This window comes from Cupressus sempervirens, chromosome 7 (genome assembly GCF_028749045.1).
Source record: "Cupressus sempervirens isolate cs-2001-9-10 chromosome 7, ASM2874904v1, whole genome shotgun sequence".
Classification (NCBI taxonomy): domain Eukaryota; kingdom Viridiplantae; phylum Streptophyta; class Pinopsida; order Cupressales; family Cupressaceae; genus Cupressus; species Cupressus sempervirens.
The window spans coordinates 468,646,237-468,658,824 of record NC_143124.1 but is presented as its reverse complement, the minus strand read 5'-3'; the positions used below and the strand labels follow the sequence as shown (position 1 = coordinate 468,658,824).

The 12,588-nt window shown below is 32.8% G+C and overlaps 1 pseudogene; it reads right to left on the bottom strand.

The window, feature by feature from the left end:
• Positions 1–5,216: 5,216 nt before the first annotated feature.
• On the bottom strand, positions 5,217–7,604 carry LOC149547565 (G-type lectin S-receptor-like serine/threonine-protein kinase At2g19130 pseudogene; annotated as a pseudogene).
• Positions 7,605–12,588: the final 4,984 nt, after the last annotated feature.

Below are 12,588 nucleotides of genomic sequence, written 5' to 3'. Positions count from 1 at the left end.
ATGATTTTATAGCAATTCAGCAATCGCCTATACCACTATTAAGTAGGGAATCATTTTATTATTCAACATATAATACACTACATAAAGAGATTATACAAAACTCTTCAAATATGAAGAGGGGGAGGAATGAATGCTTATGTGACCATTGGGCATAACATCCCAATATGTGAGGCATATATTTCTCACTAGTTATTGATGATCAAAAGATTGGTTGTGCAAAGTCCCATTTAAGTCTGTTTGAAATCAATTAAACTCTTGTCTACCCTCTATTAAGATTTTAAGAGATTTGAAAGTGGGTCTATATATCTAGCTTGATAATCTAGCATCTCAAAACTAAAAAAAAATATGACATTGACAAAAAAAAATATAGAGCACCATTGACAAAAGTGATGTACATAAAAAAATGATATTTCTATTTACAAATTCATATCACAACCTAACTTTAGATTTCAATTGATGATGAAAGTTGAATATTACATTTAATAATGCTTTTGTACAGAAGCTTTTAGTAATCCATAGGTTTTACTAGTACATTATTTCAATTCAAACGGTTATGCTTCTAAAAATTTAAAATTCTGATATAAATATAATAATACTCTCTTTACAATTGATTACAATAAAATATGAATTAAAAGCATAGAAAAGAAAATATAACATTCTATTAATTTTTTTTTAAGTTTATCTTTACAAGGTTAGGCAATTTTAAATATTTGAATTCTAATATTGGATGATGGATATATCAAATGTTTGCTTACTACTATAGTACAATTGGAAATGAAGGATTCGTAGTATATGAAGACAATGAATATCAAATTTGAATTCTATTTTTAAAAAAATTCATTGAAAAACATATTTATATTTTAAATTCAAATATATAAATTTGTATTTGCACTGTAAAAGAGTATTTTGAATTGATTTTGCATTAAATTAAATCAAATTTGTATTTATAAATTTGACTACCTCTACAGAAACTTTTTTTATATATAAATTCAAAGATATTTTTTAATAAAAGTTATTTTTTTTTATTTTATAAGAGTAATTACCCTCTAAGCTTTTTCTATACAGTAATTACCGCGCTAGGCAGAAATAGGGGATTCAAGCGATCTTATCTATAATTGAAAACGTTCAGATCGAAGAATTACATTGGCTATGAAGACAGATATAAGCAAAGTCGTAGTGCGTGGACCTCGTGCAACATAACGTGCGGTGGTGACAATGATGACGAGAAAAAGGATAACTACAACTGGCATTTTTTAAACCCTTCGAAAACGCCACAAAACAGAACCAAACGAATAAATAAAAAGTCTACTTGCGCAATGGGACGATGCACCATTGAATGGTTGGCGACAAGAAACAATGTATTTTTAAACACAATTATAGTAGGAGATAATTTCCACAGCTAGTCAAATTGTGATATGAATATCAGGATTTAACTGTGTGATTTTGAGTCAAACTCGATGACCCATATTTCATGAGTAGTGATTCAACATGAATCCATCTCTCATGAGAATAAATGGAACACTTAGCACTCATTGGATCTAGGTGATGCTCACAGGGGTGAAGCACCGGGACTTCCCGGGAGGTCACCCATCCCAGTACTACTCCAGCCTGAGCGCGCTTAACTACAGAGTTTCCTCCAATGGGGTTGCAAGCTTTGGATTTAACTATGGAGGAAACTCTGTAGTTAAGCGCGCTCAGGCTGGAGTAGTACTGGGATGGGTGACCTCCCGGGAAGTCCCGGTGCTTCACCCCTGTGAGCATCACCTAGATCCAATGAGTGCTAAGTGTTCCATTTATTCTCATGAGAGATGGATTCATGTTGAATCACTACTCATGAAATATGGGTCATCGAGTTTGACTCAAAATCACACAGTTAAATCCTGATATTCATATCACAATTATAGTATTCATATATTGCAGTGAAATCGGATTCCTCAATGGTGCATATTAAAATTTCCTCTCACAAACGGTGTACTCGATAGAAGCAATTTTTTTTTGAATTGTTTTGAATGTATTATTTATTTATTTCAAACAATGCCAAGATCGTGGAATTAATCTAATCTCTGTAAACAGTTATATTGTCGAGAAAATATCATTTTAAATATTCATATTATTTATTGAAAATAAAAAAAAGTTATTATCCAGAACAATGATTTATCACTATAGAAAACATCATAGATGCTCTTTAATTAAAAAACGAGCTTTCAAGTGGTCCATTTACTACGCTTATTAGATTCAAATACATGAATCCATGCTATTTGACTGATTCTCTTATTTTGTATAAAAGTTATTATAACGTTTTTTTCCTAAAATAATATAACACTCACATTCCTTGTACAGGGTCAAGAAAAAGATAATCATAACTTCAGTTGGATCTCAGGATATATATTTTTTGGTTGTAAGACGTTAACCCTCATACCTTTTAGAAATTTAGTAGATTTAAATGTTATGACTAATAATTAAGGGCTACTTTCTCGAGTGCATAACAATTTAATTTAAAGTAAATACGTAATTCGATAAATTATTTAATTTAACTTCTACTAATTTTAAATTTATATGAGTAGATATTTAGAAATAATAAATTTAAAAAATTATAAATTTTAAAATCATAAAAATTAAAATTAAAAAAACATAATTATAATGAAGAGTGAACCTAAAGCCAAAAAATAAAATAAAATTTAAAGTTACTATTTTGAAATAATAAACGTATTTTGCATAATAACTCTACATGTGAAATAAACTAGTGTTTATCAAAACAAACTTGCTATAATACTTTTCTCCGATCGAAAACATCTATTTGAGTATTTGAAATAGGTAAGGGATTTATTAATTATAATAAGAAAAATCGTCTGATTCCTAGCTGCCACACACTGATGTAATAACTTAACTTCACATGGATCAGCATCACGAGTTGTTCACACGCTCGAAGACTTGCATATATGAAGAACTTGAGAAAGAAACATCAAGTGTTGCCTTGATTAGTTATGCTTTTCAATTTTTGGCTCATATATTTCCTTGGTATAAGATTACATTAAGTTATCTTTTCTTCATAGTTATCTTTGCATAGCATCTATTCTTCTGGATTATCTTTTTATTCCCCATCTTTTGCATTTGATTTTCTCCCCACTATAAAACATAAATTCTTGTGGGTTACATTTTTTAACTATCCGCATTTGTCATTTGTCATGGAAGATGAAGATGGAGAGCTTCTTTTTACCGTGTAGGGTATGCAGTGAAAATTTCATGGGAAATACCATGACAGACATAAGTGCTCTAATGGGTCTGTTTCTTTCTTTAAAGTTATGCTCGGAGATTTTTTAGATAGACTAGTAAGTTTTATACATATTCTACTATCACTCTACAACTCATTTTATAGAGACTTCATATACTCTATTTACAACTAGGAAAAAATTTTGTATTGAGTGGTTGAAGCTCTACCAAACTGTTTCTGATGTGTGGAAATTATACAACAATTTCAACTTGGGAGGAAAATTACACAACAATTTCAACTTGGTCTCTAACAAAACATTCTCCAAACCTTATTCATTCTTAGAAGCAGAAATTATTTATGCCTCATGCTCTGGGTAAATAAGCATGAAACTCATCTCACAAGGCCATCTCTTCTTCTGAATAGATGTCATAGTTGCATCAATATTGGGGAAAGAAATATGCCCAGCATCCCCTTTTATTTAATTGAAGCCTCCTCTTGCATCCAGGCATCCTATCTACATATAGGACATGTCTTTTCAACTGTAACACACATAATTTAACTATTTCTAAATTGCTAAGAAATTTGTCAATGGAAAAATTTACTTCATTTTCTTCCATCTCTTCTCAACCACAGTAGGATCTTATACCAATTGTAAATTTCAAAAAACCAAAGAAATAAAAAGAAAAAGAAAAAGCAAAATAAGAGAAATGATTTTATAGCAGTTCAACAATCACCTATACCACTATTAAGTAGGGAATCATTTTATTATTCAATATATAATACACTACATAGAGAGACTGCATCTAGTAATTTATACGAAACTCTTCAAATATGAAGAGTGGAAGGAATGAATACTTATGTGACCATTGGGCATCGCATCCCAAGATGTGAGGCATATATTTCTCATTGGTTATTGGTGATCAAAAGATTGGTTGTGCAGAGTCCCATTTAAGTCTGTTTGAAATCAATTAAACTCTTGTCTCCCCTCTATTAAGGTTTTGAGAGATTTGAAAGTGGGTATATATATCTAGCTTGATAATCTAGCACCTCAAAACTAAAAAAAATATGACATTGACAAAAAAATATAGAGCACCACTGATAAAAATGTACATAAAAAATTATATTTCTATTTACAAATTCATATCACAACCTAACTTCAGATTTCAATTGATGATGAAAGTTGAATATTATATCTAATAATGTTTTTGTATAGAAGCTTTTAGTAATTCATAGATTTTTAGTAGTATGTTTTTTCAATACAAATGGTCATGTTTCTAAAAATTTAAAATCCTAATATAAATATAATAATACTCTCTTGGCAATTGATTACAATAAAATATGAATAAAAAAGATAGAAAAAAATAAACATTCTATTAATATTTTTTAAAGTTTATCTTTACAAGGTTAGACAATTTTAAATATTTGAATTTTAATATTGGATGATGGATATATCAAATGTTTGCTTACTACTATAGTACAATTGGAAATGAAGGATTCGTACAATATAAAGACAAAGAATATCAAATTTGAATTCTATTTTAAAAAAAAATCATCAAGAAACATATTCATAGATTCAAATATATAAATTTGTATTTGTATGAACAATTAGAATCATACTCAATAATCCATCATTGAAATATAAAAAAACATTGAAATCCTTACATTTTCTTTATTTCTTCTAAATAAAATAATAATATTCATCACACTTTCCTTAAATTAAAAAGATAATGTTAAATTCTCCTTATTTTATACATCCTTTTTAGAAGAATTAAATTCAACAACTTCTATATATCTAGTTTTGTTTTGTAGACTTGTCATTAAATAAATGTCTCTTGACTTAGCTCAATCGTCTTGAGTACAAAACTGACTATATCATTACACTGACTATATCATTAAAAATTAAATGACTTTTGCCTTAGACCATGCATCTCTGTCGACCGTTCAAAACGTGAAATGAAAAGAGCATCCAAGGACTCTGTTTAAGCTTGACCAAACACTCCATAATTCAAGCAGTACAATCACTTTCGCTATCGCTATCGCTTCCACTGTTCCCGCGGTCTATTCGCCGGTTAAAGATCATGACTGGAATTTGTGGTGTGGGAGCATCTGCCTTACCTTCAAGCATCAGCACCACTTGTGCCATGTTTGGCCTCGCATTCTCCTCATTTCGAATGCATAACAAACTTACCAGAGCAGCTCTTCTCACCTCTTCCACATTTGCATCACTTGCAATCCGTTTGTCTAAAATGTTTATCATGTTCCTCTGACAAATTTGCTCTTCGGCCCAGGCTGGAAGGTAGTACCTACTCGATTCTTGCACAGTGAAGTCCAGATTTCTTCGGCCTGAAATGATTTCCAAGAGAGTCATGCCAAAACTGTAGACATCAACTTTGGGAGTAATTGGAAGGCCAGAGACCCACTCGGGAGCCAAGTATCCTCGCGTTCCTCTCGTAGTCGTCAACACTTTGCTGAAATTTCTGCCCACAAGCTCTGCTAAGCCAAAGTCCCCCAACTTTGGAATAAATTCATCATCTAACAGTATGTTTTCCGGCTTTATGTCGCCGTGAATGATGCGATCGCTGCATTGCTCATGGAGATAAAGTAATCCTCTTGCAGTACCTAACCCGATCTCAAATCGAGTTCTCCAATCCAGTATTTTCGGTTGGCGTTTGGAATTATTGATGAAAAGGAAAGAATTTAGTGAGCCGTTGACCATGTATTCATAAACCAGTAATCTACGTGATCCTTGTGCACAAAATCCACGAAGCCTCACCAGGTTCTTATGATTTATTATTCCAACAGAGCTGATTTCAGCTCGGAATTGCTTTTCGGACTGTTTGGAACCCTCAAGTTTCTTGACGGCTACAAGCGTGCCGTCTGTTAGAGTTCCTTTGAACACTGAGCCGAATCCACCACTTCCCAACTTGTATCTGAAATTCCTGGTTGCGGTCTTCAATTCCTCGTAACTGAACGTTCTGAGCAATGCATCCGGTAAATCTACACAACTTTGGGTCGATCTTGACCGACGCCTCCGCCACGCTAGAATTATGAAGACTAAACCAATGAAAAGTAGCAGTTCTGAAACTACTGAAAATACAACGATTCCTAATATGGAATCGTCCGTAGTAGTTGCTTTATAGTGCGGCGACAGCGTTGTATCGTCATCGCCCACACGAAGCCCCGAGAAGTCCGACTATAATTGAACCAATGTGTCCGATAAATCGTCTGTAGTAGACCAGATCTGACAGTGCCCGGAGGGTTTGAAATTATACGCAACGCAGGTGCAGTTGCCGAAACAAATTTCCTGACAAGCATCCCATGCCACTGCAGGGTATGAATGATTAGCTTTACCCGGCACCCAGATAGAATTACCAGGGTATGCCGAACTGTAAGCGCTCCTGATTGAAGAATTGCAATTCAAAGTGCTATGAAAAACACATCCGCTAGACCACCACTCGCGCAAAGACCAGGCGCCAGGGTCTCTGGGCCTCCAGCCTTGTGCACACATACAGGGATCATCTCCTCCTCGGCAGATTCCATATGGCCCGCACAGCCCATTCACCTCACATGCAAAAGGTTCATCCATCTCCACCTTGTACTGATCGAAATAATAGTCCACTCCAAAGACTCCGTATGCTCTTAGGGAGAAACCTAAGAAGACATATTCCGTGGCTGTATATGTGAGATACGCGCCAGAGCTTGTATTTTCAACATTGAATTTGACTTTACTGAACAATGATGACTCCGATGATTTCCCATTGGAGTCCCACTTGATACTCCAATACTTCGCTGTGATCTTCGAGAGTAGCACAAATTGATTGTTTCCAGATGGATCGATCTGAAGGGAGAAAATTCCGGGAGCCGGATCCAAAGGATTTTTCCATGAAACCAAGTTTTGGCCCGTGCCAAACTTCATCCCGGGTAACCAGGTATTTCCCGGGTGGTCGAAGCTCTGCCAAACTGTTTCTGATTTGTTGCCGCCTCCCAGTAGCACGAAATTACCAGAATTTGATATCACAGCATTGGACGCTGCCTTCCTCGCATTAGCCGACCAAACAGGCTCACCATTTTGATCAAAGAGTCCAAGGAAACCGTCTGTCGACAACCTCAAAACACCCGTCATGTTTTTCACCGGTGTCTCCCTGTTTGCCACCCAAACTACTATCTTGCTTGGGACGTTCCAGATAGAAATATACCAGTTATTCGTTCTACTGGGGCTGAAGAATCCCAGTTCAAAATTGCCATTGCTTGAAACTATGCTCTCATGTTCCGTTAGCGAGGTGCCCAAGGAAAGTTTGTCTGACAGTGCTACAGAATGACATTCCTTTGGCACAAGCACAAGCACTATTGCAAAAGCAAAGAATGCATAAGCTAATTGATCCTTCCTCACCATTTTCTTACTTTTTCAATGTTAGTAGTGCAGAGATGAGATATATTATAGAGATTTGGGCTCAATAACTACCAATTAGTCAACCTGAATACAAAATGACCGGACGAGGAGGTCGGTAGGGAACTTACGGGTTGTTTTCATTTCTCATGAAAGAAAATGAACCTCAATGGCCAAAGTCAAGAAATCAAACAATTTTATCTGTACACGTTTTCGTATGCAAATATAAAATGATATGTGTTTTAGCTTTCGCTTTAGACGTTTCGGGGGAGAACATCACTTCAATTTACACGGACAGGGCAGAAACATGTGACAAGGAATGTGCTCTCGTGCCTAGAGGGAGAACCTTTTCAAATCTATTTGCTAGTCAGGTAACCAATGGAATCTTATAGTACATATTTAAATTTAAACTAGCACTTGTACTTCGGAGGTTCAAGCCGATTCATGATGCCACAATTTCGATTCTAAGCTTATAATTAAATGCATTATTAATTTACTACTTACAAGCTTAAATAAATAATTGATTTTCATAAATTTGCATTCTTTATAAGTAGTAACCTTAACAAAGACATAAGAACATTCCAAGAACATTTCTATTTATTCATAACGAAGACAGAATAATAGAAACACATTATGCTTTATTTAATAAGAAATATATACAGAAGCATGGAAGGATTTGTTTTAGTAAAAGATATATTCGAAGCTAGTTATTTAATATAATGTTTGAACAAGGTTTTTTTACAAGAGCTGAGGCCAAAAAAGATTATTTAGTTTTTAGATTTATACAATTTTTTTCTTAACCTATGCAAAGATTTTGTGCCATGCAAGTTCCAGAAAATTCTAGAATGCACGCTAGAGTTCACCAGAATCTCCCATGGTGAAGTATTTGTCATATCTTATTTGTTGTTCAAGAAGGCAATATTTTTCCAGTGCCCGATAACAATGTCAAGTTGTCGCATAGCTATTTCAATTTTCTCTATTTCATCGTCCAACAGGCTTTGTGTACAAGCATTTACCTAGTTGAATCACTAAATAATATTTCCTGGCTCTCAGTAGCAATATTTTTGGTGAGCTATTTGATATGTTTTTCATCTAATCGCATCCAATTTGTGGAAGTAGAGTTTGTTGTGGAGGCCTCTTGCTGAAGTGCAATTGAGAGGGGGGGAGTTGACTCTGAAATATTGTTTGAAATGGTAGTGGTATTGCTGGGTACAATTTCATTTGCCATGTTGGGTAGCTTGCATGCACCCATTGTTATAGTTGTAGTGCATAATCAATACAATATTCATTGAAATTAGAACTAATGGGATTACTTTAGCAATAATTTTTTGCTAAAGATGTATACTTTTTTTGTTATTGAGCATACTATCAGGTGTGGTTTAGTAGAATTGGACTTTTATTCGAAAGAGATTTGAGAAAAGAGTTTACAAATTTATAGAAATGTAAACAGTAAAGAGTGGGTTGAGAGTTGTGCAAACTTGTGAATAGAAGATGAAGGGTATGCAAAACAACATTTTGCTAAATAAAACATGTTTGAGGTTTTATTAAATCTGAACATGACAAACTTTCGTGCTCCCATCATTTTCCTATTGTTTGATTAAATAATGGGAATTGAACCATGTATTGGTAACTGAACTCCAAAAAAACTATATATGTTCTAGATTTCAACCAAGTGATTATTATAGGCACCTATCAAATTTCAAACCAATAAAGCACCCAAAATGGCCAATATCTAATGAGTGGCTAGTGGGATAGGCAATGGGTCATTACCTGGGGAGGTTCACCAACTTCGTCTTACATGGATGCATGGGAAGCCATTAGAAACCTTTTATGTAATTATTGGTTGACTGAGAAAATCTACCAAAGCATTTGTCTTAGCTTTGAAATATGCCATTCTTGAGGAGTCCATTCAATAGGGATAATCTCATTCTTTACTTTGTGATTCAAAGGAATTGTAAACTAATTCCTTTTTGTGACATTGAACTATAAAAACTTCATTTCAAAATTGAGGCTCAACCTCTTGAGATGTACCTTGTCATTAATCATATATCTTTGAGATAAACAGTAACCAATCTTTTGAGATTTAAATCCACGTCATTTTATCGCATGTTCTAATCATGTGCTTGAGATTTGTTGAATTCAACAATTTTCTTTACTGGTTATACGGGATATTCTTAACTATAATTTTTTCTTATTTTTGGGCTAGTCATTGGATGGATGTTAGTGTTGCTTCCATTAGCTGTTGAAAGTGGAGTTTGCATAATTAAAAATATGGGTGCAAGTAAGAAATCCCACGAAATTTATTACGAAGCAATATAATTTGAAATATCATATATAGCTAGAACAATCAAAAATAAAAATAGGCTTTAGACATATATTTTATCTTTTATAATGATTTAATATTTTTTTCTTTCTCAAAACAAACATCTTTTCGAGTGTTAAAATACATGCTTGTAGAATTTTTTTAATTAAAATATACTATATTTATTTAAAACACTATAAACTCTATATGAAAATATTCTTGACTTTGAGCTCTATAAAATGGTGTTGATATATTGTTAACCAAATATCATAAAAAATAGTTAGAGTTATTGAAACACAACTTTTTTTAATTTTTATTTATATATTTAGTAATTGTATACAAACTCGTATAAAACATGCATTTAATAGACATTTTGAATTGAAAAAGTGTGAGACCATATATAACTTAGCTAGAATTAATTTATTTAGATCATATGTTTGAACAAAATTTATTTTTAGATAGATATACTCAAATTTAGTCAATCTCATAAGTTGGCTTGAGGGGTGACACAACTTTGTACTTTTACCTATGCAGTACAATAATCCTCCAGCATTAAAGAGAAGCAACCATTAACTAGAGTGAGAAAGCGAAGAGAGGAAGGTATGGGATGACAAAATTGCATTCCATTTTGTAGAAACTAAATGAGATGAGTAGATCAAATGTAAGTTTGGAAGTTTTCTAAATATGTGTTCTTGCAAGTGCACTAGTAAATGAGGAAGATGAGAGTAGTAATTTTTGTTTTGTCTTCTTTGAAGCTCAACTACTGAAATGTTTATGTCATCCATATTGTTAACTTAATTGATGTTTGGAGAATCAACTAAGAATATCAATCAAGAACTAATTAGAAACATAAATTACAAAAATATATTGTGTTGCATAATAACATAGTTGAATGCAAACAAATACTTTGCATTCCACTTATACAATCCATATGCATAAACCTAGCTTGAAAACAAAACTCTAGTTTTTACAATTTGTGCAAAATTAGACACATAATAATACTATAACCTTAAACAAACTTGCTAACTATTATATGTAGTTAAAAAAATTGTCAAATAATGATAATTTAACCATATATTGATACTCAAAGCCCAAAAATTAAGGAACATTAGCAGTGATTTTCATTGTAACAGATAAGATTGGACAATGCTAATAATAATTATTTGAAAATGGATAACACATTCATAGTCAAATCTCTTAGAAATTTAATAACAGTCAACATGGTATCAAAGGTGATGTTGGTAGAAGAGGTGATGTTGTGAATAACATATACTCAAAAACAACATGAGAAGCATAAATTGCAAAAATATTTTATGCTCCATGAAAACATAACTGAATGCAAACAAAGACTTGACAACCCACTTATACAATCCATATGCATAAACATAGCTTGAAAACAAAAGGCCAATTTTTAGAATTTTTGTAGATGTAGCCAAATAATAATACTATAACGTATAGATAAATTTCAAATAAAAGAGTACGTGTAATTAAAGGGAAGTACAATAATGCCTACAAAACGTGTCTTTTTATTTTTCTCAATCAGGGGCATATAACTATACATGTAACACAATAGGGTTTCTAAGACAATATATGCAATCATCTATAGTTCTTTTGCTACGTAATCTAGAATTTCATTAAGGAAATATGGATTTTGATTATTTACATCACAAGAGTGTTTAATGTGGAGTATTTTAGCAACTAAAGGGTTACAAAGCAAGACTCTCAACAAAATAATCGATAGTACATGGAGACATTGTGGGCATCCATGTAATTTCTTGTTTCTCAAATGATGTCTATTGGAAAACAAAGAATTTGTAAGATCATTCAATTGACCTGAAAAAACTTCTAAGATGCATATTGATATTTAGTAATGAACTCTACTTAATGGATCTAGCATATTTATTAAAGAACTAGGGTAGTTGAGACTATTGTCCACTAACACACATTTCATACCACTGTCTAACTAAATATTAGGAAAGAGGCATGCTTTGAAGTCAAGCTTCCTCATTTATTTGCAACATTGTGTATGGATGGTTTTGCATTCTGACAAGCCTTTTTTTGTTGAATTCTGGTTGGAAACAAGGCTATCTAAAATCTTAACTCTAGATAGTGTTGTAAACGTTAACCCTTGCCTTACATTTCTCTATCCATGATGTCACAACAAATATGCTATACCTACCAAAATAGGGTATGACTCGCCATAATTAGGCTTGACTCTTAATTATATAATGATGGACTCCAATGTGATTGTTAAAATTCTATTACCCATCTATAATAAAGATTCTAAATGTACACATTCTCAATGCCTAATACAAGATTTAAATAATCCTTCTTTACTACACATTTTTATACTAGTTCATGTTATATTAATAAGGATCAACATTGCATTGTTCAATCCATTTTAATCAAAAGAATGCAGTAATCCAATTTCAAAATTCTAGGTGGTAATTTTAGGGGTGTTGTTGATCAGGAGAAATAAGTGTGCTATGAGATGATCTTACATATCTAAACAAATTCTAAATGAATGAAGCAACAACAAAGTTAAAACATTCTACATTGCTAAAGCTATAAAAAATGACACCATTTTAAATTTCCTTATTTGGAGGTATAGACAAATTTTGTAATGGTCATCAATGCAATGATAAAAATGAAATAACTTAGAATATAAGGAAAGAGCAAGGAGTCATC